The 22,796-nt window shown below is 36.9% G+C and overlaps 1 protein-coding gene across 11 annotated transcripts in view; it reads left to right on the top strand.

The window, feature by feature from the left end:
• si:ch211-285f17.1 (sickle tail protein) overlaps positions 1-22,796 on the top strand; it is a 269,763-nt gene that overhangs the window by 150,797 nt on the left and 96,170 nt on the right. Inside the window, exon 1 of one of the 11 annotated variants that reach the window (XM_037536690.1) lies at positions 5,898-6,111. The exons of the other annotated variants lie outside the window; for them this stretch is intronic. The gene's annotated coding sequence lies outside the window, so the exon portion shown is untranslated. Of the gene's footprint in view, positions 1-5,897; positions 6,112-22,796 lie in introns of those variants that run through there. 11 annotated transcript variants of the gene reach the window in all.

The raw sequence follows: 22,796 nt of genomic DNA, 5'->3' as shown, positions 1-22,796 counted from the left end.
CATTATTTGGAGATGCTAAGTTAATATATCAGGAAAGTAAGCAATTATTTTAAAATACTATATACATTTTTTGACCTACTACTGTCAGAAACAAAGAGAAGACACAAATTATAGGTTGTTTTTCTCCTGTGTCTGGTAGAACTAGGCTTTCATACTTTAAATTTACCATCAGCAGTGCTTACATGTTTACTGGGTTACTGAGTGTTTGTGAAAAATGTTTGTGTTAAATGTTTGGGTAATTAAAAGGTTAAGATATCATTCAATGATTTGTTGTGAATGCATCATTTAAGAGAGTCAAAATTGTTGACAGTGGTGGTGATAGGAACCAGACAGACGAAGCATTCATGATAACTCCATTAGCTAAGTGACAGAATTCTATGAGGAAATGGTTATTAATATCCTGTATAATATATAAAACATTGTTTTACAGTCAGTTTTAGAGAAGGTTTTGTACTAAAGCTTTTTTTTTATAATACATGCACGATGGAGAAGTACATCCAAAATAAATAGTGCCCAAAGAAGTTACTTTTTTCAGATTTACCACTTTTTTAGCAATATCAATATTACATATAAAAGCTTAGAAGACAGTTCTAAGTTCACTGTTCATTATCTGGCAAAAAAGTAAGCAAGCATAATGTAACAGTCTTTTCTATAGTAAATTAAGTTATTTTGTTTATATTTTGCATTTAGCACAAATCAACAATGCAATGCAGTGCTACTGAATGCTACAAAACACATCAAATAACATATTAAATGCTAGATTTTGGCCACAATAACCCTTTAATGTTTTAAGGGCCAGTCTCATTTAGATTGAAATATTTATCCAGTACTGTGAAAGTCAGAGACTTCCCTTCATTTATTTAACTTAACAACTTAACACTATGAGACTGAAACAATGTGAAGCTGTCAGACCTCAACATCATTGAACATGTTTGGGATTGCTTGGATCGTGAGAACAGAAAATGTAACCAACTTCTAAGAATGAGCTTTTGATGTGTGGAAAAATATACGTGCAGATTTCTTTGAAAACTGAAGGCAAATTTCCCAAAAGAAATAGTAATAAAGGCAAAGTGTATCATATTTATATTTATATTATAATTATATTTAGTTGTTCAGGCTTCTGTTCAGTTTTCTGTTAAATAAGTTTTCTGGGGGTTTTTTTGTTTGTTTGTTTGTTTTTTTTCTCATATCTATTAATCAATAAGCTAAGGCTGAACAATTTTGTTCCTCTCCAAATAACAGTTGTGATGAATGACCATAGTTTCAATATTGATCAAAATAATCTTAATTGTTATTTTAGCCATTATTGACCGACAATCAGACACAGTTAGTGCGGTAATGAGTATGACTGACTGAATGTATGTCTCTTCGGTTTGTTGCATTTAGTTTGTCTTAGTGTGGCAAAATATGTCTGATCCAGAGTCTTGACCTTTTCCCTGGTGGCAGAAACACAAGACAACTAAAGCAGGCCATGACAAACATGCTGTGCCTCATGACTCATGATGAGATGTGTGCTCATGGCATGGCATGTGCTGCAGAGGCCCATACCTGAAACACTGCCAGTGACAAGTGAATTTACAGAAATGAAAAGCTGAGCCTCAACTAAAACTAAGTGTTTACTTCAGCTGTCTTAGCAATTATGTTGAACTGAAGCGAATATGTGTACATACTGAAGCAAACCAAGTCTTGTAGACAGTAACCATGATTCACACTTCACACAATTTTCTTTCTTTAATATATCCCAGTCATAATATCTAGTGATAAAATTGCATTCTGGTTGTTCATTTACATCATGCAGGCTTAACCTTTCAAAATGTATTTTTGCAGCCATCATTAAATGGACAGAGTACTGAATGAAGCTAAGCAAAATGATTGATAGTGTTATAGAATTACATACTCATAGAATATTACATATTACATAGAAGTGGGTACAATTTCAATCAGTGCAGTTCTGTATTTTACAGATTTATACTAGTACCCAGTATAGATTATGATTATAGTTGATATTAATAAGATATGATATAAAAGGTATGGAAGCTCATTCCTGTCAGGTAGAGGAGGAAGAACTTGCCTGTCATTTTTTTCCCCAGCAGACATACAGCTCTGGAAAAAATTATGAGACCACTGCAAAGTTTTCTAAAATCAGCATCTCTACATGTATGACAGCCATTCCATTCCAGTGTCAGTTGAATTCCAACGCAAGTACACCTCATTCTACTTAATGTGGTTCTGATTATGTGATCACCTGAACCAAATTTTATTTAACGAGGAAAAGTATAAAAAACACTGCTGTGGTCATCACTATCCTTTTGCAATAGGACAAGCTGGATGGCAAAAAAGTGCTAGAAATAGCTCAAAAGTAATTGGAATAAAAAAATGACTTTTGACCATGCAAAAGAGTTGAAAAGAAAAGTTTTGAGTGAGGAAAAGAAGGGCTCAATTCTGGCTTTACTGGCAGAGAGATAGAATGAGCGTCATGTTGCTTCCATCCTTAAAAATTCTAAGACGGCAGTTCATTACAACAAGGTCAAGCAGCAGACATTGGGGACAACAAAGCTACAGACCGGCAGAGGGCAAAATCGACTCTCCACTGACCGGGATGACCGTCAACTTATTCGAATGTCAGTCAGCAACCGCAGGATGACATCAAGTGACCTACAAAAAGAATGGCAAATGGCAGGTGAGGTGAAGTGCACGGCAAGAACATTTCCTAAAAACAGGCTCCTAGAGGCAGGGCTCAAGTCATCTAAAGCTAGAAAAAAGACCTTCATCAATGAGAAGCAAAGAAGAGTCAGGCTGAAGTTTCCCAGGCTGAAGACCATAAGCATTGGACCATAAAGGACTGGAGTAAGGTCATCTTCTCTGATGAGTCCAATTTTCAGCTTTGCCTAACACCTGGTCATCTAATGGTTAGATGGAGACCTGGAGAGGCGTACAAGCCACAGTGTCTTGCACCCACTGTGAAATTTGGTGGAGGATCGGTGATGATCTGGGGATGTTTCATCAAGGCTGGAATCAGGCAGATTCGTCTTTGCGAAGGATGCATGAATCAAGCCACATACAAGGTTATCCTGGAAGAAAACTTGCTTTCTTCTGCTCTGGCAATGTTCCCCAACTCTGAGGACTGGTTTTTCCAGCAGGACAATGCTCCATGCCACACAGCTAGGTCAATCAAGGTGTGGATGAAGGACCACCGGATCAAGACCCTGTCATGTCTAGCCCAATCTCCAGACCTGAACCCCATTGAAAACCTCTAGAATGTAATCAAGAGGAAGATGGAAGGTCACAAACCATCAAACAAAGCTGAACTGCTTGAATTTTTGCACCAGGGGTGGCATAAGGTCACCCAAAAGCAGTGTGAAAGACTTGTGGAGAGCATGCTAAGATGCATGAAAGCTGTGATTAAAAATCGGGGATATTTCACCAAATATTGATTTCTGAACTCTTGCTGAGTTAAAACACTAGGATTGTTTCTAAATTAATATAAACTTGTTTTCTTTGCATTATTTGAGGTCTGAAAGCACTGCATCTTTTATGTTATTTTGACCATTTCTCATTTTCTGTAAATAAATGCTCTAAATGACAATATTTTTATTTGGAATTTTGGAGAAATGTTGTCAGTAGTTTATAGAATAAAACAACAATGTTCATTTTACTCAAACATATACCTATAAATAGTAAAATCAGAGAAACTGATAATTTTGCAGTGGTCTCTTCATTTTGTCCATAGATGTATGTCAAAATTTTGACTTAGTATCTCAAATAATTGTTCATTTTCTTGAAATAGTGGCTTAGTATCTCAAATTAATGATTTATTTTCCAAAATATTGGCATATTGATCTTGAAATAATTACTAATTTTCTCACAAATTTGAAATTCAATTCCTGCCTGACTCATGTATACAAAGTCTTTCCCATTGTCTCTTTACTCAAGTGCATGTGAATGCAGTGACCAGTTTACTGACAAAATCAGATTTACTGCAGTTATCAGATTATTAAGTGCATGTAAACAAATTCAGTGACACTGAGGTGTTTAAAAACTCCAGCAGCAATGCTGTGTCTGATCCACTTGTACCAGCACACAACACATGAACATGCAACCACCACATCAGTGTCACTGCGGTGTTGAAGCTGCTCTTTAAATTAAGGTATATTCAATGTCATTGTGGTTCATTTTAGAAGCTGATGACTTTCGCTGTTAGTTTAATGCTGATCCAACATAAAGTTGACATTGAAATTTCAACCTTGAACAAAATTATTCTGGTAGAAAATCTCTATCAGTGTCACCCTGCTATCTGGAAAGTGATAGTAAGGGAAACTAAATCCCTGGTCGAGCTAGATTAGGTTTACCAGAGAAGCGATGCAGTGACATAGCTTGTGTGTGATTTGACTGGACAAGATCTGTGTAGCTTCACCAAATTACACCAAACAGCCCAGATTCGTCATCGCACGGATGTTTACCTCAGGCACCACACTTCTGAACAATAACACACTGTATGGCTAAATGATAAATATTATAGCATTCTGCTATTAGCTAGAGGATGGGAGCTTTTGAATTGTTGCAAAAGCATGACTATTTCAGTATTTCTTTTTCTGTTGACATCATCACATGGTGCCAAAAAAGCTTTACTGGATGAGGGAGAAGACTTTACATCTCTTTTCAGTTTGGAGGTGATTCCTGTTATCAACAGTGAATCCAAACAAGTGAATAGCAGGGTGTATTGGGGGAAATATACACTGACCTATTGTGGTCTTCAGTAGTTTTGTAATGAACTTGTCTTAAGATAAGATAGATTTTTATTATCCCACTGGGGGAAATTTGCATTGTTACAGCAGAATACACAGTAAGCAGATAAAGATCAGTAAGTAGACAAAGATGTGCATCATTCAAAATGCAAAATATAAAATATACTATAGAAATAAATAAATAAACAAGGTGTTTGTTAGCAGAAAAATATAAAAAATAAAAATACAATTAAGAAATTACAAATTTACAGTTTACACATGCAATTGTATGGATATTGCACATTTCTGAGCAGGCAATGACTGGATATTGCACAGAAATTGTAGATATTGCACAGTAATAATTACAGATATGGCACAGAACTTGTTTATGTATTGCACTTGTACCATTCTGTGAGCAGCAGATATTGCACATTAATTAGAGGTAGGATAAGATAGGTATATGTGGTGTGTTCGTGATAGAGTGAGGTGTGAATCCATAGTGTGTTTATGTCTCTGCTTGGGGACACTCTCTGTCAAAAAATACATTATGTCGTATTAAACTCCAATTAGCTGTTTGCCTTGTCTTTGTATTTCAAAATATTGGGCTTTTTTCTATTATATGGTTTTGTTATTACATTGCTGTGATTTTAACAGTACAAGGTAGCGCAAAGTTCAGCGATTCAAAGGTATTTTACTCGAATTATTATTGTGCAGACTTGTAAAAACTACAGACATGGCAGATTAGTACTGGATTAAATCACAGATCTCATCAGTGATCACTTAAATTACAGCGCCTCCCCAGGTAAAAATACCTATAGATAGGTATAAATAGGGTGTAATCTAGCTCAAGTAGGGTTGTAGTTAGTATTTTACACTCATTACTTAATAGTTAAGTGATTTACTTCGAGATGCTAAGTAGAATTTTAGATAAATTATTGCCAGAAACAGAGAATGAGAAAAGAATGTGGGCAGTTTTTTTCCCTCTATTTGACGGCTTCCATAAACAGGTAAACTGAGAAAAGTTGGGAAAAAATGGGCTGGTGACCCGTGTTTTCCCCACCTATATTCGGTCAAGACCCGCCTACTCCACAAAGCGCCATACGCGGACTGCTTGTGCTAGCCAATCGGGAAGGAGAGGCAGGCTAGAGCGTGAACATCGCAGGCTTGCTCAAAAACGGGTGAAAAAAACAACGGCTCCGCACGCCGCCACACACCCTTCCACATGCCCTTTCGTCACCCCCAGAAAGCACCTTCGGGAACGCTCTTACTTTCCTGTAACAGGGATTAAGACCTTCAGCATGGCGCTCTATTCAACATCCCAGATCCAAACGTGGTGCTACAGCTGAGGAACGACGTTCGAACGAGTTGCTTTGGCAGGAAAACTAAGGTAAAATCGAAGCACTGTAGTTTCCTAATCAAACTTTCTGCACGAAGAGCTGCGAATCCAGTTCGTGTCCAAGCTTGTTTTTCCACAACCAGAGAACAGACGGATGCTTGGAGAGGTTTTGTTGTTGCTGCTGTTGCAAAAAAAAAAAAACCTGAAACCCGAGAACCACAGTGCTATCAGTTTGCCTTTTCTGCTGAGGTGTAGCTGGACAACAAAACGTAAAGGTGTTTTTCTAAAGACTATTTGTGTTCGAAACTTTTACCTTAAAGTGCTGCATACACGATGGCTTGTTAGCCCTTTTGTTCACATCACAGCTTTTCAAGACGCCCCCAAGAAGTTGTTTAGCTGTAGCTGTATAAGCTAAGTTAACTCATTAGGCACACTGATAACTGCAGACTGCGAGTCAGAACAATTCTAGTAAGTCGTTAACTTGGAACTTATGGTAATAAGTTCCATTTATTTATGTGGGTTCTTCAGTGAAATACAGTTTGGCCATGTAGTGGTATTTTCTGTGTTTTTTTTGGGTTAGTCACACTGAAATTAGCCTTCATTAGCCTTTCTGTGGGAATTAAAACGTAAGAAAAAGTCAGATTATCAAAGTGTGATACGATGCAGTAGTGTGGAGGCAAAACCTAAATAAACAACTGGAAACTTTTGTATCTTTTCTTCTTGCTATTATGCCTAATTTTTTGGTATACAAAGTTTTATGTGCGTTTTGTGCTGTGCGTGCAGTAGCCAATTCATTATCTCTGCACCTACTACAGGAATAGTAATGTTATCGCTAATTCCCAGTGTTTTTTGTCAGTAATTACTAATGGATTTTGTCATATAGTCCTATAATTAAATTTATTTTCATCAATATGATTGTTATTGTCTGAAATACTCAGCAGATTATTGATATAATCAATGTTCAACGGATTATTTGATAATTAGCACAGAAATAATTACTAATGTGAAAAACTGTTATTTCTTGCATTAAGGGATCTTTGAACCTAAGAATGGAAGTATGTCCCAACACTGTCCCTTTCTGTTTTGGAAAATTTAGCACCAATCTTGCTTGTTTTTTTTTTTAGAATTTATGATTATGGCTTTAACTATGTTTAGCATGGCTTCATGATTATAAATACAAAAAGAGGTATGATACAAAGATGACCAAGAGATTACAGCACAATTCTCATTCTGCAGAGACTACTGAGTTGTAATATGCAGAAGTTGTTTGGACCTTTTTGGTGAGAGTTTGATTCTGATTGTCCAGTTTTTAGAGTTTGAGCCTCAGTGCACAAATCATAAATACACATTTCCAGATCAAAGCCATCATTTTTAATATGAGCAGATGTACATTATTGCTATTCAGTAATATAGGCGTAATAGATGTTTTACTGACAGTTAACATACAGCCTAGGTGGAAACAATGAAGTTGATGTGCAGTTGTTCACGTAGATAAATATTCTTTAATTTCTTGAGGATGCTGGTTATTTGGTATTTTTTTCTGGCAGTTAAGGCACAGATTGGGTATATACGTTTTTGGCTGATCTAAGCCCAATATCTTCCAAACCTGACCTAAATGTTCACCGAGCAAAACTCCAGTCACCCCAGGTCAGTGTACTTGCAGACGGCCCCACCAGCAACTTCATTGTTTCTGACCATGTGTCAGCGGGTAGTATATGATACATAAGAATGCTTGGCAGGCCATCCCAGGGTCTTAGGCTTGCACTGTAGATGCCCAAGCCAGCAGTGGCTTTGTGTGTTCGGCAGTCAGAGTCTCATGTTTGGGTGCTTTTCAGACTCCATGCTTTTTTATGTTTTCTGTGGAGCTGGAATCTTCGTTTAATCGTGCTGTGTAAGCTACTTTTGGTAGTCAAAAGGAAAACTTTTGACAGTGAACAGAGTAATTGGGGGTAAAAATAAGGGTGGTGGTAATGTAATATGATACTTTAAGATGTCTTTATTGAGGTTTGCAACAATTGTTACTATGCAATTCTAATATGACAGTGTAACACCACTGGTTCTTGGCTACAGGCTGTCTACAATTGGTTTAAATCTCTGTTGTTGTAAAGCATGCAGTTGGCCAGTGTCATAGAAACACTGGTGATACCCTGGGATGTAGGGCTGCACATATATGAATGTAGTGGCCAGTGCAGATCCTGATTTTAAGGTGCTAAAATTCTGATAACCAGTAACACCAGTCAGTATTATTTTATATGCATATTTGAGATATTTCATTCTCAAATAGTTTTAGCTAAATATAACATTTTGAATTTTTTTTATCACTTGTCAAATGTGACTTGTGAAATATAAATGTTCTTTGTGGTCAGGGACTGTATTACAAAATCTTCCTGTAGTTTTTGTCCTAAGTTAAGATCTTAAACAATCAAGAGAAGACCGGTGGAGGTCATGACTGCAGTGTCTGGGATTTTTAAAAACAAAGAGTTAGAAAAAATGTCTCACAAGTGAAACCAATGCTTTGCAGTATAAATGTAACATCTTTATGTGAAGAGTGAACTTTGCTGTTTGGCACAGCTGTCTAAAAACAATAGAAAAGGATGTTTAAACAGAATTAAGTACACCACTGGGGTAAAGGTCTCAAAGTTAGGACAGAATTTAGGAAGTTTTGTCTAGTTAGGATGCCTCTTATCTGGAGTTAAGATTATGAAATTAAGAACTGTTGCTCTTTAAGAGCTTCCTAAATTCAGTCCTAACTGAAGTTATCATGGTGACTAAACAGATTAGATTTTCACGTTAAGAAGTTTACATAATATTGCCCCATGTTTTTTAAATTCTTAAATAACCGCAAAAATGCTACATAGAATTCTGTGTGGTTTCTGTTATGAAAACTTTTTTGTGTGTTTGTGTGTATGTAAGGGTTGAGATATGGAAGGAAAAAAGTGATACTGTTCCATCCCTAGTAGACAGTCACAAGAATTTCTTCAAAACAAAAGTATTTGAGATCTTGTGAACTACTTTCAAGGCCAAAGTTTGGTTCCAGATTAGGGCTTGGCAGTTAATAGAATTTAATTTTTGGTTAAGATTTTTGGCCTCCAGTGATTTTTAAAGCAGGATAATTAAGAAGAAAAGACCATTGTGCCACACAATGATACTGTTTTATTCTATACGGATGTGAGACAATATTCTGTGTATGTAATGTGTAACCATGAAAATACTGTCTATAGTTCTTTTTAACACAACCTAGAATATTCCTAGAAATATCAGCTATGAACTGAAAAAATGGGTTGGTTTGCTAGCCTACCTTGGATGGAGCTGAAGTTAGCATCTTATTTACCAGCTTAGCTAAATTTTGTGTTCCACCTTAAACAGAGCAGTTGTTCCACTCAGATGCCTGAGGGTCATTCAAATAAGAAGCTAACTTCAGCTTCTTGTCTTGGATGATTGTTTAGCCAAGATGTTTAAAATGGCAAGTGGAGAAAACAAGCATCAGCTGAAAGAAGCAACGTGAATTCACACTCATCTCCTGTTTGTGAACACAGATGTGTACAGTTATGATTGGCAATGAGTGTTGGACTGAACGCTGACAGTGTGCTACTGTTGCATCTGATTCAGATCCTATTAAATTCATGTTTGCCCTCACAAATCAAGCCCTTGGGCATGTGCATTCACTGAACAGAAATCAACAGCAAGCAAGCCTGGAATTATGGAAATTTGTAACTTTTTTTGCTTTTTGTACTTCTATTGTTGCTTGGAATCATGTCCTGTTATCTTGGTGAGGACTCTTAAATAACCACACTACAAATGTTGGGGAAAATCTTTCTTTATTTTATGTATTTCTATTAAAAAATATCTACAGATATGTTGGATTGTTAAATTGTTAATATCCAAATTGGTATTGGTCTTAAAAATCAGTCAGGCTGTATTTGTGTTGTGTATCCAACAAAGGCATTATTATTTTTCAAGGTTAGATGGAGGTTTGGAAAGTGATATCATTGACTCACTCTTTAAACCCCCCCCCCCCAGCTCCTAGCTCTGATTCCCTCTCGTTCCCTCTGTCACTGCTTACCTCCCTTGATTTCATTCTCGCCATTTTTTCTCTAATCCTAACCCTTGAAAGAAGAGATTACTTTAATTTCCTTTGTTGCCCTGTAGCCATGTGTTTGTGTGAATGCATGTGTGTATAGAGCTGAGTGGAGTTGGGAATGGTGTGGTCAGGCTTGGTCAGTAATGATCAGGGTGAGGGTTTGGGACTGTGCTACTCATACTCTCAACCTCAACTTGCTGCATGGCCATTTCTGACTTTATCTTTTTCCACTGTGAGTACACATTTCCCTTTCCCATGTATCCCTCCTCTCTCTCTCCCACTGTTTTCTCCTCTTTCCCCTTGCAGTGCTTTGATTTTGAGAGAGAGATGTTGAGAACCAATGTCAAACATCCCTTAGAGCTGTACAAATTTTTCTTGAATGAATCTGTTTCTGTTTATCTTGATTGATTCAGATGTCCTTTAGTTTGAATGCTGGACTTACCAGTAGTATTGCTTTACTATATAGTGTTGTGTATTTATTTGTAGTTCTGCTAATATTGTTTTCAAGATTTCAGAGTTAAATTTGTTAAACATGGTGTGAACGCTCTGCTTGGTTGGTTCAAGTGGTTGTGGGTGTTGATAGATATACATACCTGGATGCTGCATTGGGTGCAGCCAGACACGTCAACGGTGCTGCCATTTTAGGATGGTCAGCATCGCTGCTGGGCTGCATTCAGTATGATTACAGAGCAGTAGTTTAAAAAAGATACTGTCCATAATTATACTACATCAAAATTATTGCACTCAGAAAGTGGGATAGGATTATACAACGGAGGGAACACAGCAATCCACACTCATGTTTGTGTGATACATATTGTTTGTGTGATGAAGTAAGTTATAGCTTTTCTTAGTCTGTGTAGATATTCATAATAGATTAACATCGGCACCTTCTTACACACAACTGAATTTAGCTTCTTATTTGCCAGTTTCTTGTTCCCATTCCACCTTAAATTGTGCATCAGCCAGCTTCTTGTTCAAATTTTCCAGTTCCACCTTAAGTGGTGCAGCTCCAGGCACGAGAAATTGACTGCTGCAGCATTTAGAGTGTAAGGGGAAAACGCACACAAACAAGAAGCTGGCAAATAAGAAGCCAACTTCAGTTTCATCCTTCTTACTGTGTACATAGGTTTATTTTATTTGTATGTGTATTAAGATTAGAATTGGTTCACGCATGGATTTGCTGACTATGTCTCTACTGGAGCTCGCGCTAAACTTGGTTTTTCAAGTGCAGGATTGAATACTTTTTTGCTGGTGCGGCTGACTGATTAACACCATCAGTTACTAAAGGTATAAAAACTACTGAGAGTAGTCCATGCAACCTAGGTAAATCCATGTCTGAGGATTATAACAAAACAAACTTGGTGAAAATTGGTTGAGTAATAGGAAAATTGTAGCTGATTCAATCCTGAGAACTCCTCACCTCTTAATTCAAGTGAATTTGTTGACTGCTCCAACATGGCAGGCAGACGTATCACCTCAGATAGAGAACAGGCAACACATCATCTAGGTATGTATATCTATAGTTGGTAATACTAGAGATTGGTGTTAAGCCAATATTGAGAAAAACGATCCAATAACAAATCCACACACATTATATACTGTTAGCTTCTTGTGGGGTAGAACTGTTTGAGTGATTTGAGCGTGACAGCCTAATTTTATATTTTTGTCTTTTTGCACCAGTCAATAACGTTTTATTATAGATGCACTGCTATGAGAATTATTTGATTTTGATTTCTTTTTCTTTACAGCCACATTTTGTGATTTAGCATTTTTTTTCACCAAAGCTCACATGGTGTAGGCTAAATTAACACATGATAAACAGTAAGCACACTAGAACATATGTGCACAGCTGAAATGTAAACACGTAATCAAAATAATGTAAAAAATGCAAGCTACAGCTACTGTTACCAATGTTTAAAAGGTCAAAACAAAATGAAAGTGCAGTAAACTGGAGATTAAGAATATTGTTGAGTATTCCCCATGCCTTTTTTCAAAGTGTTGCTGCTGCTCTATTTCAGTTTTCATTTCCCATACACTTTAGCTTACTGCACTAACTTCACTCCTTCCAATAAACAGCCACATGATCAACTCTGTCTCGAGTTTTCTTCAACATTAACACGTGAAGGTAATAAGATAATGTCTGGAATTTGTAAAACGCAGAGTTAGAAAAGAAATACATATCACAAGTGAAACCACCATTTTGCAGTAGCCTATAAATAAATGCAACGCCATTACGTTAGTAGTGAACTATGCTGTGTGTAACGGTTGTCTAAAAGCGATAGAAACTGGTGGTTAAAACAGAAGTTATGATACCACAGGGGTTGTCTTAAAGTTAGGACAGACTTTGGAAAATTTGATCTAATTAGGATGTTTCTGTAATATATATATATATTTTTTTAAAATCTGGAGTTAGGATGAGATTATGAACTTTACAACTGTTGTTCATTAATAGAGTCTGTCTTAATTTCAGGCTTAACTGATGTAGTCATGTAACTAGATGGATAAGATTTCAGAATTAAGATGTTTCTGTAATATGGCCCCAGCTTCTAATTAAAATTTTTAGCCTTGCCAAGGCTCTAGGTCATGTAAGCTAAGCCAAGGTTAGCACTGAGATGCTAACGTGCTAATTGAATCGAATCCTCGAAGCTTCACACAGCAAGTTTACAGCAAAATAGAAGCCAAATATGTAATAGACTTCAGGATTTTTTTTATTAGTGAAATAGATATGACAGGGCTAAGCGTCCTGTTTGCTAGCTTCTTGATTAAATTTTCCTTTTTCACTTTAAATGGTGCAACATTCTGGTGCCTCAGGCAAAATACGGTTAATATGTTTTACATTACTGATCAGCTCTCTGGATCAGCTAAGTTAGAGGAATATCAGCTGATAGCGACTGTAGCTGATAAGTCCTTCCCTCTCTAGTTTTCACAGCCAAATGCAAACATTTGAGTGCCTCTGGTCAGGTGTTTTGTACATTTTGTAGTGAAATTAAGATAACACATCCAATACAGAGAACACACTTCTGTACATTTTAATGATTAATTACTGTTTATTTCCTGAATTTAACACAAAGAAAACAAACATAGAAACACAAAAAATGAGATATGGCCTATGCAAAAGTTGTGGCCTAGTTTATTTTTCCAATATATTAAATTCAACCCATAAATAGAAATTGTGTACTAATATTTACCGGACAATAGTGTGTGTGAGCTTTGACAGTATGGGTTTGATTTGAATGATTTATCATTGTATATCAAAATTGTGTTTTAAGAAGCACAGTTTTAAATATATTTTGCATTACTCCAGATTGTCTCAACATTGGGGGAATTTTACCTGGTCTTCTTGGCGAAAACAAAGGCTTAGAACTTAATTTGTAGGCAGCTTGCATTCACAGTCAAAATATTGGGAAATATAACAATTAAATACACAGTATGGCCAAATACTAAATGGATATTCTACCTACCAGAATGTGTGATGCCAACAGTAAAGTGGTGAAGGAGGGACAATGGTCTGGGACTATTTTTCAGGGTTTGGGCTAGGCCCTTTAGTTCAAGTGATGGGTGATGTTAATGCTCCAGCATGCAGTGACATACAAAATCATTTGGAATTTCCACAGACCTTTCCACAGACAAACTTCAAAAACCATTAGAAAGCATTCCCAGAATAGTGGGGGGCTATTATGTCTGCAAAAGGGGGGACAGCTTCATATTAATGTCCATTTTGTTGTGGAATGTTGAACAAGCCTATATAGGTGTGATGGCCCTGTGTCCTATATAGGCTATATAGTGTGTTTTCCCCAAATTGTTCAGCCATAATATGAGCATGTGACTGCATATGTATTACATTACTCTGATATGTGTGCTCACACCTCTACCTTCCTTGTGTAACATCTGCATCCTGTTGAGAAATTACAACCGCAGATCCCCACTATTAACAGAACTCAGGATGGTCATCTGGTTCTCATTGGACAAAGAGGGAAAAAAGGAATGCTGGGGGGGAAAGGAATACATAAAACATCATTTATTTCTTAGTTACACGTTGCTGAGGAATGTGCAGAGAGTGCTGCAAAAAAGTGTTTGCTCCTCACCTGATTTCTTGTATTTTTGTCACAATTGAAATTTTCAGATTGTGTAACTAGTTTTAATATAATATGAAGACAACATGAGTAAACATGAATTGCAGCTTTTTAATGATCACATCTATAGTGAAGATAAAGATTTGTTGAAAACATCATCACTGTTGTGAAAAAGTAATTGTCCCCTAAACCTAATAACTGGCTGTGCCGTCCTTGGCAGTAACAACTGCACTCAGATGTTTGTGATAACTTCAGTGAGTCTTTTTTACATCGCTGTGGAGGAATTTTGGCTCACTCTTCTTTGCAGAATTGTTTTAATTTGGCTACACTGGAGGGTTCATGATCAAGAACTGCCTGTTTAAGGTCTTGCCACAGCGTATCAGTAGGATTCAAGTCAGAACTTGGCCACTCCAAAACCAAATTTTGTCTTTTAAGCCATTCAAAGATGGACTTGCTGTGTGCTTTGGATCATTGTCCTGCTGCATTAACTAACTGCACTTGAGCTTTAGGTCATGAAATGACAGGTGGACATTCTCCTACCGCTACCATGTTTGACTGTTGGTGTGATGCTCTTAGGGTGGAATGTGGTGTTTATGTCAGATGTCAGATGTAACTCTCCCTTGGATGCCATTTTTTGCCCACTGTTTTGCGTATTGAGGAATCATGTACCTAGACTTTAACTGAGGTTCTTTAGATGTTCGTCTGAGTTCTTTCATGACCTCCTAGATGAGTCATCAGTGTGCTTGTGGCTGGTCACTCCCGGAAAGTTTCTATCGGTTTTATGAAGAAAGAACCATGGGCAGCAAGAGTTACACTGAACATAAATTAATGTTGTCATACCGATAATAAGGTAATTTAATATGGAAAGTTTCAAAATAAAACCTACCATGACGATAAGACAATGTCGTGATTATTCACAGAAAAACAAAAAGGCTGTTGAAACTCACAGAAGCCATGCTGAAGACGATTAGAACCATCAGGAATAAAAGCTGATAGGTTTGCTTCCAAACAGTAATTGGCTTAATGGTTGATATAATCAAATTATTTGAATACTTTTACGCTGTAATATCAACCCATCAGGAAAACACAGAATACCATTAGTGACTATTGAAAACCACCAGGAGCCAACAGACAATTTTAGCAGGTTCTATGACTTCTTTCGACAGGAATATGCATTAAATGGAATTCTCTATCTGTGGGTTGGACAAAAAAATGGATCAAGTGATGAAATCGCTAAGCAGGAGGAGCCAAATGTTAACGTGCCATTGGGCTGCTTCTGCCATTGTGGCAGAGTGCGCATGTGACAGTTTTGGTCAAGAGTGAGAAAGCTAAACAAATATGATTGAGGCTGCATTCTTCATAACTTTCTCATGTAATGTGACATAGGCAGACATAGTCTGTTATACTGCCTTTCTGCCAGCCACTTTTGGTGCAACTTTATCAAGACAGAATTAAAAAATGGAAACAGTGTATAGAAATGTAAAACTGCACCTTTGGATGTCTGTCTCTTATAAGGTTTTCTAGTTTGCCTTCTTTTGTGGAAACCTTTACTTAACATTAACACCATACCAGTGAGGCCTGACTGAGGAGCTACCTAACTCGTTCAGCTGCATCAGACAGCATTGCAGTCTCCCAGCCTTGACTATGAAGCACAAACTAAAGAGTGAATTACTGTAAAATTTGTATACTGTAAAATCAGACATACTTATGAGAAAATGACTTGAAAATTGATGAAGCTTTGTTTAGGGTGTTATGGAAAATTTGAACAAAAAGCTGACATACAGCTTTTGAAAAACAGCCAATTCAGCTCTGGAGAAATTCAGACATGATGCCATTTTTGCCAGACAGCAGTATCGACATACCAATATGTAATTCAGTTTGGTTCTTACTATTTTGCACAATAAAAATATTACAGGTTTACTTTGGTTGCTAAAATGGCTCCTATTTAAAAAAATCAAGGATATAGATTTACTTAAGCATCTAAAAGAATTTTATTTTAAAATATATTGTCACAGTCGTGCTAAAACCTATGTTTGTTTTTGGAGTTTTTTTATTGCATAATTAAAAAACTGCAGCTACCCTTTACATTGTGGTAAAATTACAAAATGAACCAATAGAAATGGTATGAAATACTTGTTAAAATCAGTCCCATTTCAGGTAAAGAATATTTTTCTCTCTCTTGTCAAGTTTCATTTTAGAAATACAAAGTTTTGTTCAGACAATGACTGTGCAAATGCTGTCTTGTTGCCATCCACAGCTACTTTTGCAGTGTATTTTAAGGAAGCAAATACTAAGAATAGTTTGGATATTCATGTATTCAAATAGCCATACCATACCTAATACAATTGAAATTAAATAAATAGTCAAGTCAAAGTTTATATGCATAGCACTTTTTGACAGGCATTGTCGCGAAGCAGCTTCACTGAAAAATCCGGATCTGAGCCCCTATGAGCAAGCCAGTGGCGACAGTAGCAAGAAAAACAATCCCTAAAAACAAGAGGAAGAAATCTTGAGAGGAGCCAAGACTCAAGGGAACCCATCCTCTGGTCGACATCGGATAGCAAACAGTAACACCAGAGCAAGATGAACAGAGGATAAGGTTTTAACATTAGTATAAAATATTAAAATACAGAAAAGGGGGAAAAACAGGTGAAGCAATGATTATATTTTTTATTAAGTTTATAAAGATTTTTATAAAGATTATAATGTTTGAGTCTGTGTAGCAGCAGCATCAGGAGGGTCGGTTTATTCAGGTGTGGTTTGCACAGCGTTGTACAGTGGGCGGTGCCATGGTGGTCAAAGTAGTCCAGAAGGCTGGTGAGCAGTGGACACCCAATCAGAAAATGCAATTGCATCAGACTGCACAGGATGGATAGCTGTTCAAAACACACAGACAATTAGTTCTGTAAAGAATGACTGATCAGTTTACAGTGTTAACAGAGTGCAGCAGAGACTCCAGCAGGTCTAGCTGTTACAGCCTAACTGTAAAGGTAACAGACATGGGAGCTCCCTGAGATGTCAGCAGCAACACTCCCAGTTTACTGTAATGCTCTATATCCATGTACAACAAGATGTTCACCTTTCATCTAACAAGAAAAACTAATTACCAAAGACTTGTACAAGTAGGTTTTTAGCCTAGACTTAAAGACTGAGGCTGTGTCTGAGTCCCACACACTGACTGGAAGGTTATTCCAAAGCTGCAGGGCTTTGTATGAAAAGGCTCTACCTTCTAACCTACCCTGATGTTACTTTATTAATTCTAGGTACTAGGGATGGGAATCTCTAATCACCACATGATTCAATGCGATTACGATTCAGAGGGCTGTGATGTGATTATAAAATGATTATTGATACACCTTTTTTTCTATACAGGATTTCTTTTTTCTCACTGTGTGAGGACTTGGTAGTTTTAAAGCAAAGTATTTGTAATGACCTAAATTGAATTTATTAATAAAACAAATGGAAGTGATGTGGCAAGCGAACTGAAAGGCCCTCATTCACTGCCACTCATCTGCGATAAAATGCAGTTACAGTGAAATAATGTCCACGCAGCACATGTTACAATTTTCCTACCTGTTTTCTTCAGGGATTTCATAACTTCAGTTCTGGTTTTGTTGTAGAGTGTCACTGTGTCAGTAAAATATCTTAGAGACTGGACACTGTATCTCAGCTCCAAAGTGTGCAACATAGTGCAAAAGCCCTGGTTATCAAAGACTGTGCATGGACGCAAGTCATTGGCAATAAAAGTTGCGATAGAGTTTGTAATTCGTTTCTGAGTTGGGTGGAAGCGTTGGCATGGCTTGATGGTCCTCTGGTTGGCAGCAAGTACAGCTGGACGGAAAACAGGTGGAAATGTGTAATATGGTTTCTCATGTTTGTCGTTTCCAAAGTATTTAAGTTTAGTGTGACACAACTTGCATAAAAGTGTGCCTTTTATCCAGGTCCCTTTTAACTTCATAGAAGCCAAACTGCTTCCATGCGGCTTTTTTACTTTCCTGATAAAAATAAAATCCTCATTTGCAGCAAAATAAATCTGCTGATCGTTCTAACACTGTTTTAACTAAAAAATGGTCATAAATGTTGCAAATTCACCACTCTATAACCCTGAAGGCTGGCGTGCAGACTGCAGGTCACATAACAATGCACAGTCTCGCCTAGCTAGTAGCTAAAAAAAAGCAAAGCGAGAGGTTAAGACGAACATCTGGGGACAAATGGACTTATTTGTACTTTTAAGCCCTACAGTTGGCTTCTTGGTATGTTCATTCTGCAACAAGACACTGTCAAACACGTTGCAAAGCTGAAGTCAGCTTCTCATTCTAATTGTCCCGTTCCACCTTAAATGGTGCCGCATTTGCACTCTGGCGCCTCAGGCAGAAATTAAGGTGGAACAGGAAGATTCGAACAAGAAGCTGGAGAATGACAAGCTGACTTCAGCCTCGTAAAACAGTCGAATATCGAGAGACATTTAAAAAGAAACTTATACTTTTGAAGAAAAGTTTGTGGTGGAGATGGGAGTAAAGTGGCTATAGCTAAAGCTTAAAGCAGAGCAAAGTATGTCTGCATTTACATTCATATTTTTAGCATGTACTAGGACATTATCACATGCTGAGGCATATTGGACATAAAATGTTGTGGCTTCCAAAGTGGTTTGATTTTTTTGAAAGGACAAAATGGCTCTTCTTAACATTTGGTTGGGTGTCTCCCTCATCCAGGTGCGTTTTTGTTGTGTCCACATCACAGAGTGTCCAGGCGCCGCACTTGCGCACTTCCAAGTTCCGCCTTTTGCATCCTGTCAAAATATAGAAAGAATATACACAAAATATAGATAAAAGATAATTTCTTAAAGTTTGTGTTAAATTAGACAGTTTGTTTCTAACATTCTCTGTTTTGTCTGAGTTGAGTAAGAAAAAGTTCCTAGACATCCAGTCTTTTATGTGTTTTATACAGTCCTCAAAGTACCATCTGGTTTGGTTGATTTATATATAATTGTGTGTTATCAGCGTAACAGTGAAAACTGATGCCGTGTTTATCAACAATGGCACCTAGAGATAGTTATGTTGCTTCAAGGAAGCAAATACTAAGAAGTTTGGGTATTCATGTATCCAAAAGCTATGCCATCCCTAATACAATTTAAATGAAATAAATATATAGTTATATTGTTTCAAAAGTTGAATGAGTTATATTCACAGGTCACTATCTTATAGTAGAGCATCTCTACTCTTTTTTACCTTTTTTCTGTCATGCTGGAAACCTGTAAACTTTCATGTGTTGTGAGAGTAGAGTGTAACAGCAAGTGTAGAAGGAGTGTAAGAAGGAACAAAGCGCTCTTTGTTTTGTAACCTTCTCCTCTAATCTCATATCATTTTCTCATGAGTCACACACAAAGAAGCTGACAGTGCAGTCCTTCAGTCTTTCTCTTTCACCTCTTTGACTGCTTAGTTTCAGTCTCAGGACATCTGTCCATTCTCAAGTGTCTGTTCTGCTGGTTTTGACCAGACGGAAACATCAGACAAGCTGTTTTCACAAGCAGAGTGTTTGAAGATCATGGGAAAACTAGGCCAGGATGTGAACCTCAGGGCTCAAGAGTGAATGTTTAATGAAGCAGGGGGAATCCCAGTATAAAATCAGCTTCAAAGATAAAAATGTCTCAATCTCATGTTCATAAGCTCTGTTATGAATCTTTTTATACAGTAGTCACTGTATTCTTCTGAGTTCATGCATATGTATAACATGTTAACAATATAGTAGGCATGTGCTGGTATAAAAATCTAAAACTGATCACGATAATTACCTTATCTTTTATCATAGTTTACAATATTATAGTGAAATTTTTTTTTAATATCATAAAGATATGTTCTGAAAGTCATTTTAAGTAGCAGTATACTGGGCAATATCTACAGTAAACTAATCTTTAAAAAGAAAAATAGAAAATGTCCACATAATGACTCACTGTATATCACTTTCATATTGGACTCTTTGCGGTTATGACTGGAGTTGAGAACCCTGTCACAGAATGCTACAACCATAAACCTCTGCATCATAATTGGCAAAATATGTGAAGCATAAACTTTTCAATTGTGTATCAATACAATAAAAAAGTCATCTATCAATAAAGCCCTTCTGGGTGGAGCTAAATTAACTTCAATGGCTTCACCAAATTGAAGAGTCTTACAGAGAAGAGGCCAAGTTTGACATCAGTTATTCAATACAAACAGCCTTTCTCCTGTCGACTGTAGGGCACTTGCTCCCCCCAAAGAGGGAGGTAGCATGCTTAATGTTCATGCAGCTTGCATTCAGAACATTTTGAAGTTACAGATTTATAGTTAACAATATGAGGCTGAAGTTCGCTTCATATTCGCCAGCTTCTTGTTCAGAATTTCCTGTTATTACAATGTGTGCTGCACTGTTGAAGGTGGAGCAGGACAATTTGAACAAGAAGCTGGCACATTTTATTTAAATTTTAAAAAGATGTTAATTTAGTTGAAATGCAAAACATTTGATTAGCTGGCTAATAGACAGAAATCTAAGATGCAGGCACCTCAGTATGGCACAGGCTGGAAATCAAATCAAATCAACACGGCCTTACTTGTATGAAGAGATTTTCTGTTTTGTTAGCCAGCTAATCAAAGGTTTTGTATTTGAACTGTATTGTTAACACTAAGCTGAAGTCAGCTTCTAACTTGCCAGCTTTTTGTTCAGATTTTTCCCATCCACCTTAAATGGTGCAACAGTACGGCCTGTGCCTGCCCATTCACGTTTCTGTCAGTTGATTTGCCTCCGTGTCAGAATTTGTTGCGGCTTGCAGACACAGTCAGGGAGTCCACTGGAGGCTGTGCCCATACATTAGAATGCTCATAGGCAACCAAGGGAAAAAGACAATAATGTCATTTTTGGGGGGAAAATTAGGATGCTATCATTATGATGATATTGCATTGTCAGGTTAAACCATATGCCTATCTGGACTAAAAGAACACTGACCAGCTACATGTTTCATCACAAAGAGAGCATAATTAGTATTGTTTAGTTGGATGTGGTGCAGTACAGTATGTCAAATTTTGAATAAAAATCATTGTACCCAGAGTTTTGGTGACTGTTTTTTAGTTCCTGCTGCATTAGTATGCTTCCTTATTGTTGTATTATTTTTCCAGGAAAAGATCTTTAATAGGTTTATGATTTTGGGTTAGACTTTTCAGTGCATTTTCTTCTATAAGACTTGTGATATATCAAAATATCATTAATATCATTAAGAGGTTTTGTCTGATAAATTGTTGTTGTTACAGCAGGATAAGAATTAGAATGAGTAGATTATAGAGTCTCCTTTTATGCTGTTTTTATGTGCATATAAATAATGAAAATGAGTTGCATGTTTTACAGTGATTCTAGCTTGTGCTGTAAGTAGAAACAGGTTTGTTTAAATGTATGTCTAGTTTTCTAATCTATCTCTAGTGGTTATATTTTTTTTAAAAAAGATTTTATCATGCTCTTTGAAGAGAGGATGGTGGATGTGGGTGTGTATGCTGCTGTATAGTACAATTGTCACTGAAATATTTGAATGCTGCATAAACTTTGTACTTCTAAATTTAATTTTTAAGAAACCTGTCTAACCACATATTAACTCAAGCATAGAAACTTTTTATGATTGTGGGTTTTGGCATGTAGTTAGTTACAGCATGCATATGTTAATAATCTTCACATCAGTAGATCAGTACTCAACTCTAGCTTACCCACTATGTGGTAGCATAGATCATATGAATCAAGGTCCTAAAACAGAGCCTTGTGGAGCACCATACTTTACTTTTGTTTGATCAAATGATACACTGTTTACAAACTGATAGAGGTAAAATCTGAACCAGGAAAGAGCTACTCCTGGTACTCCTGCAAAACTTTCTAGTGGGATGACATTGTCTGTTGTTTGAAATGCAGCACTGAGATCAAGCAGAACCAGCAAAGATACATTTCCTTAGTTTGAGAATAAGAAGAGATATTTTTAATATATGTATTTTCTATGCTATTTTTATATAAAGGGAAGATTTGAGATATGTCTGTAGTTTGATAGCTCATGGAGACCAAGATTAGGTTTCTTAATCCAAGGTTTAATTATGGTTATAAAGAGCACTCTGTCCTTCTCAGTCACTGGCGCCCAGTCTAAAGACCAGGTTTTGGACCCATAGCTTTATACTTAAATCTCTTCACCCCAAGAGAGTCATACAGATTGATGGGAGATCTGAAACCTGTTGTAAATACCTCATTGTCAGAAAAGCAACAGAGCTGATGTAAACTGATTGTCTTGTTCCTGTCCTTAGGGACTGTTGTAAAAGTCATTTGCTATAACTGTTCAAACCACAAGAACCGAACATAGTTGGCTTCTCAAAACAGCTCCTCAGCATTGAAGTGCTTACCAATGAACAACAACTAAAACAGGGAAAAGTACAGAAAACTAGAAAATAAAACAGTTCCCAACATTATTAACAAAAGAGACCTGGTTATTTTTGGTAAAATGTCTTTGAGCAAGCTCATAGGAATTGGATCTAGTATGCAAGTAGAAGTTTTTATGAGCTCTGTTAATTGAAGTAAGTTGATTC

Source organism: Pygocentrus nattereri, chromosome 3, assembly GCF_015220715.1.
Source record: "Pygocentrus nattereri isolate fPygNat1 chromosome 3, fPygNat1.pri, whole genome shotgun sequence".
Classification (NCBI taxonomy): Eukaryota; Metazoa; Chordata; class Actinopteri; order Characiformes; family Serrasalmidae; genus Pygocentrus; species Pygocentrus nattereri.
This window is presented reverse-complemented; position numbering and strand designations above follow the sequence as displayed.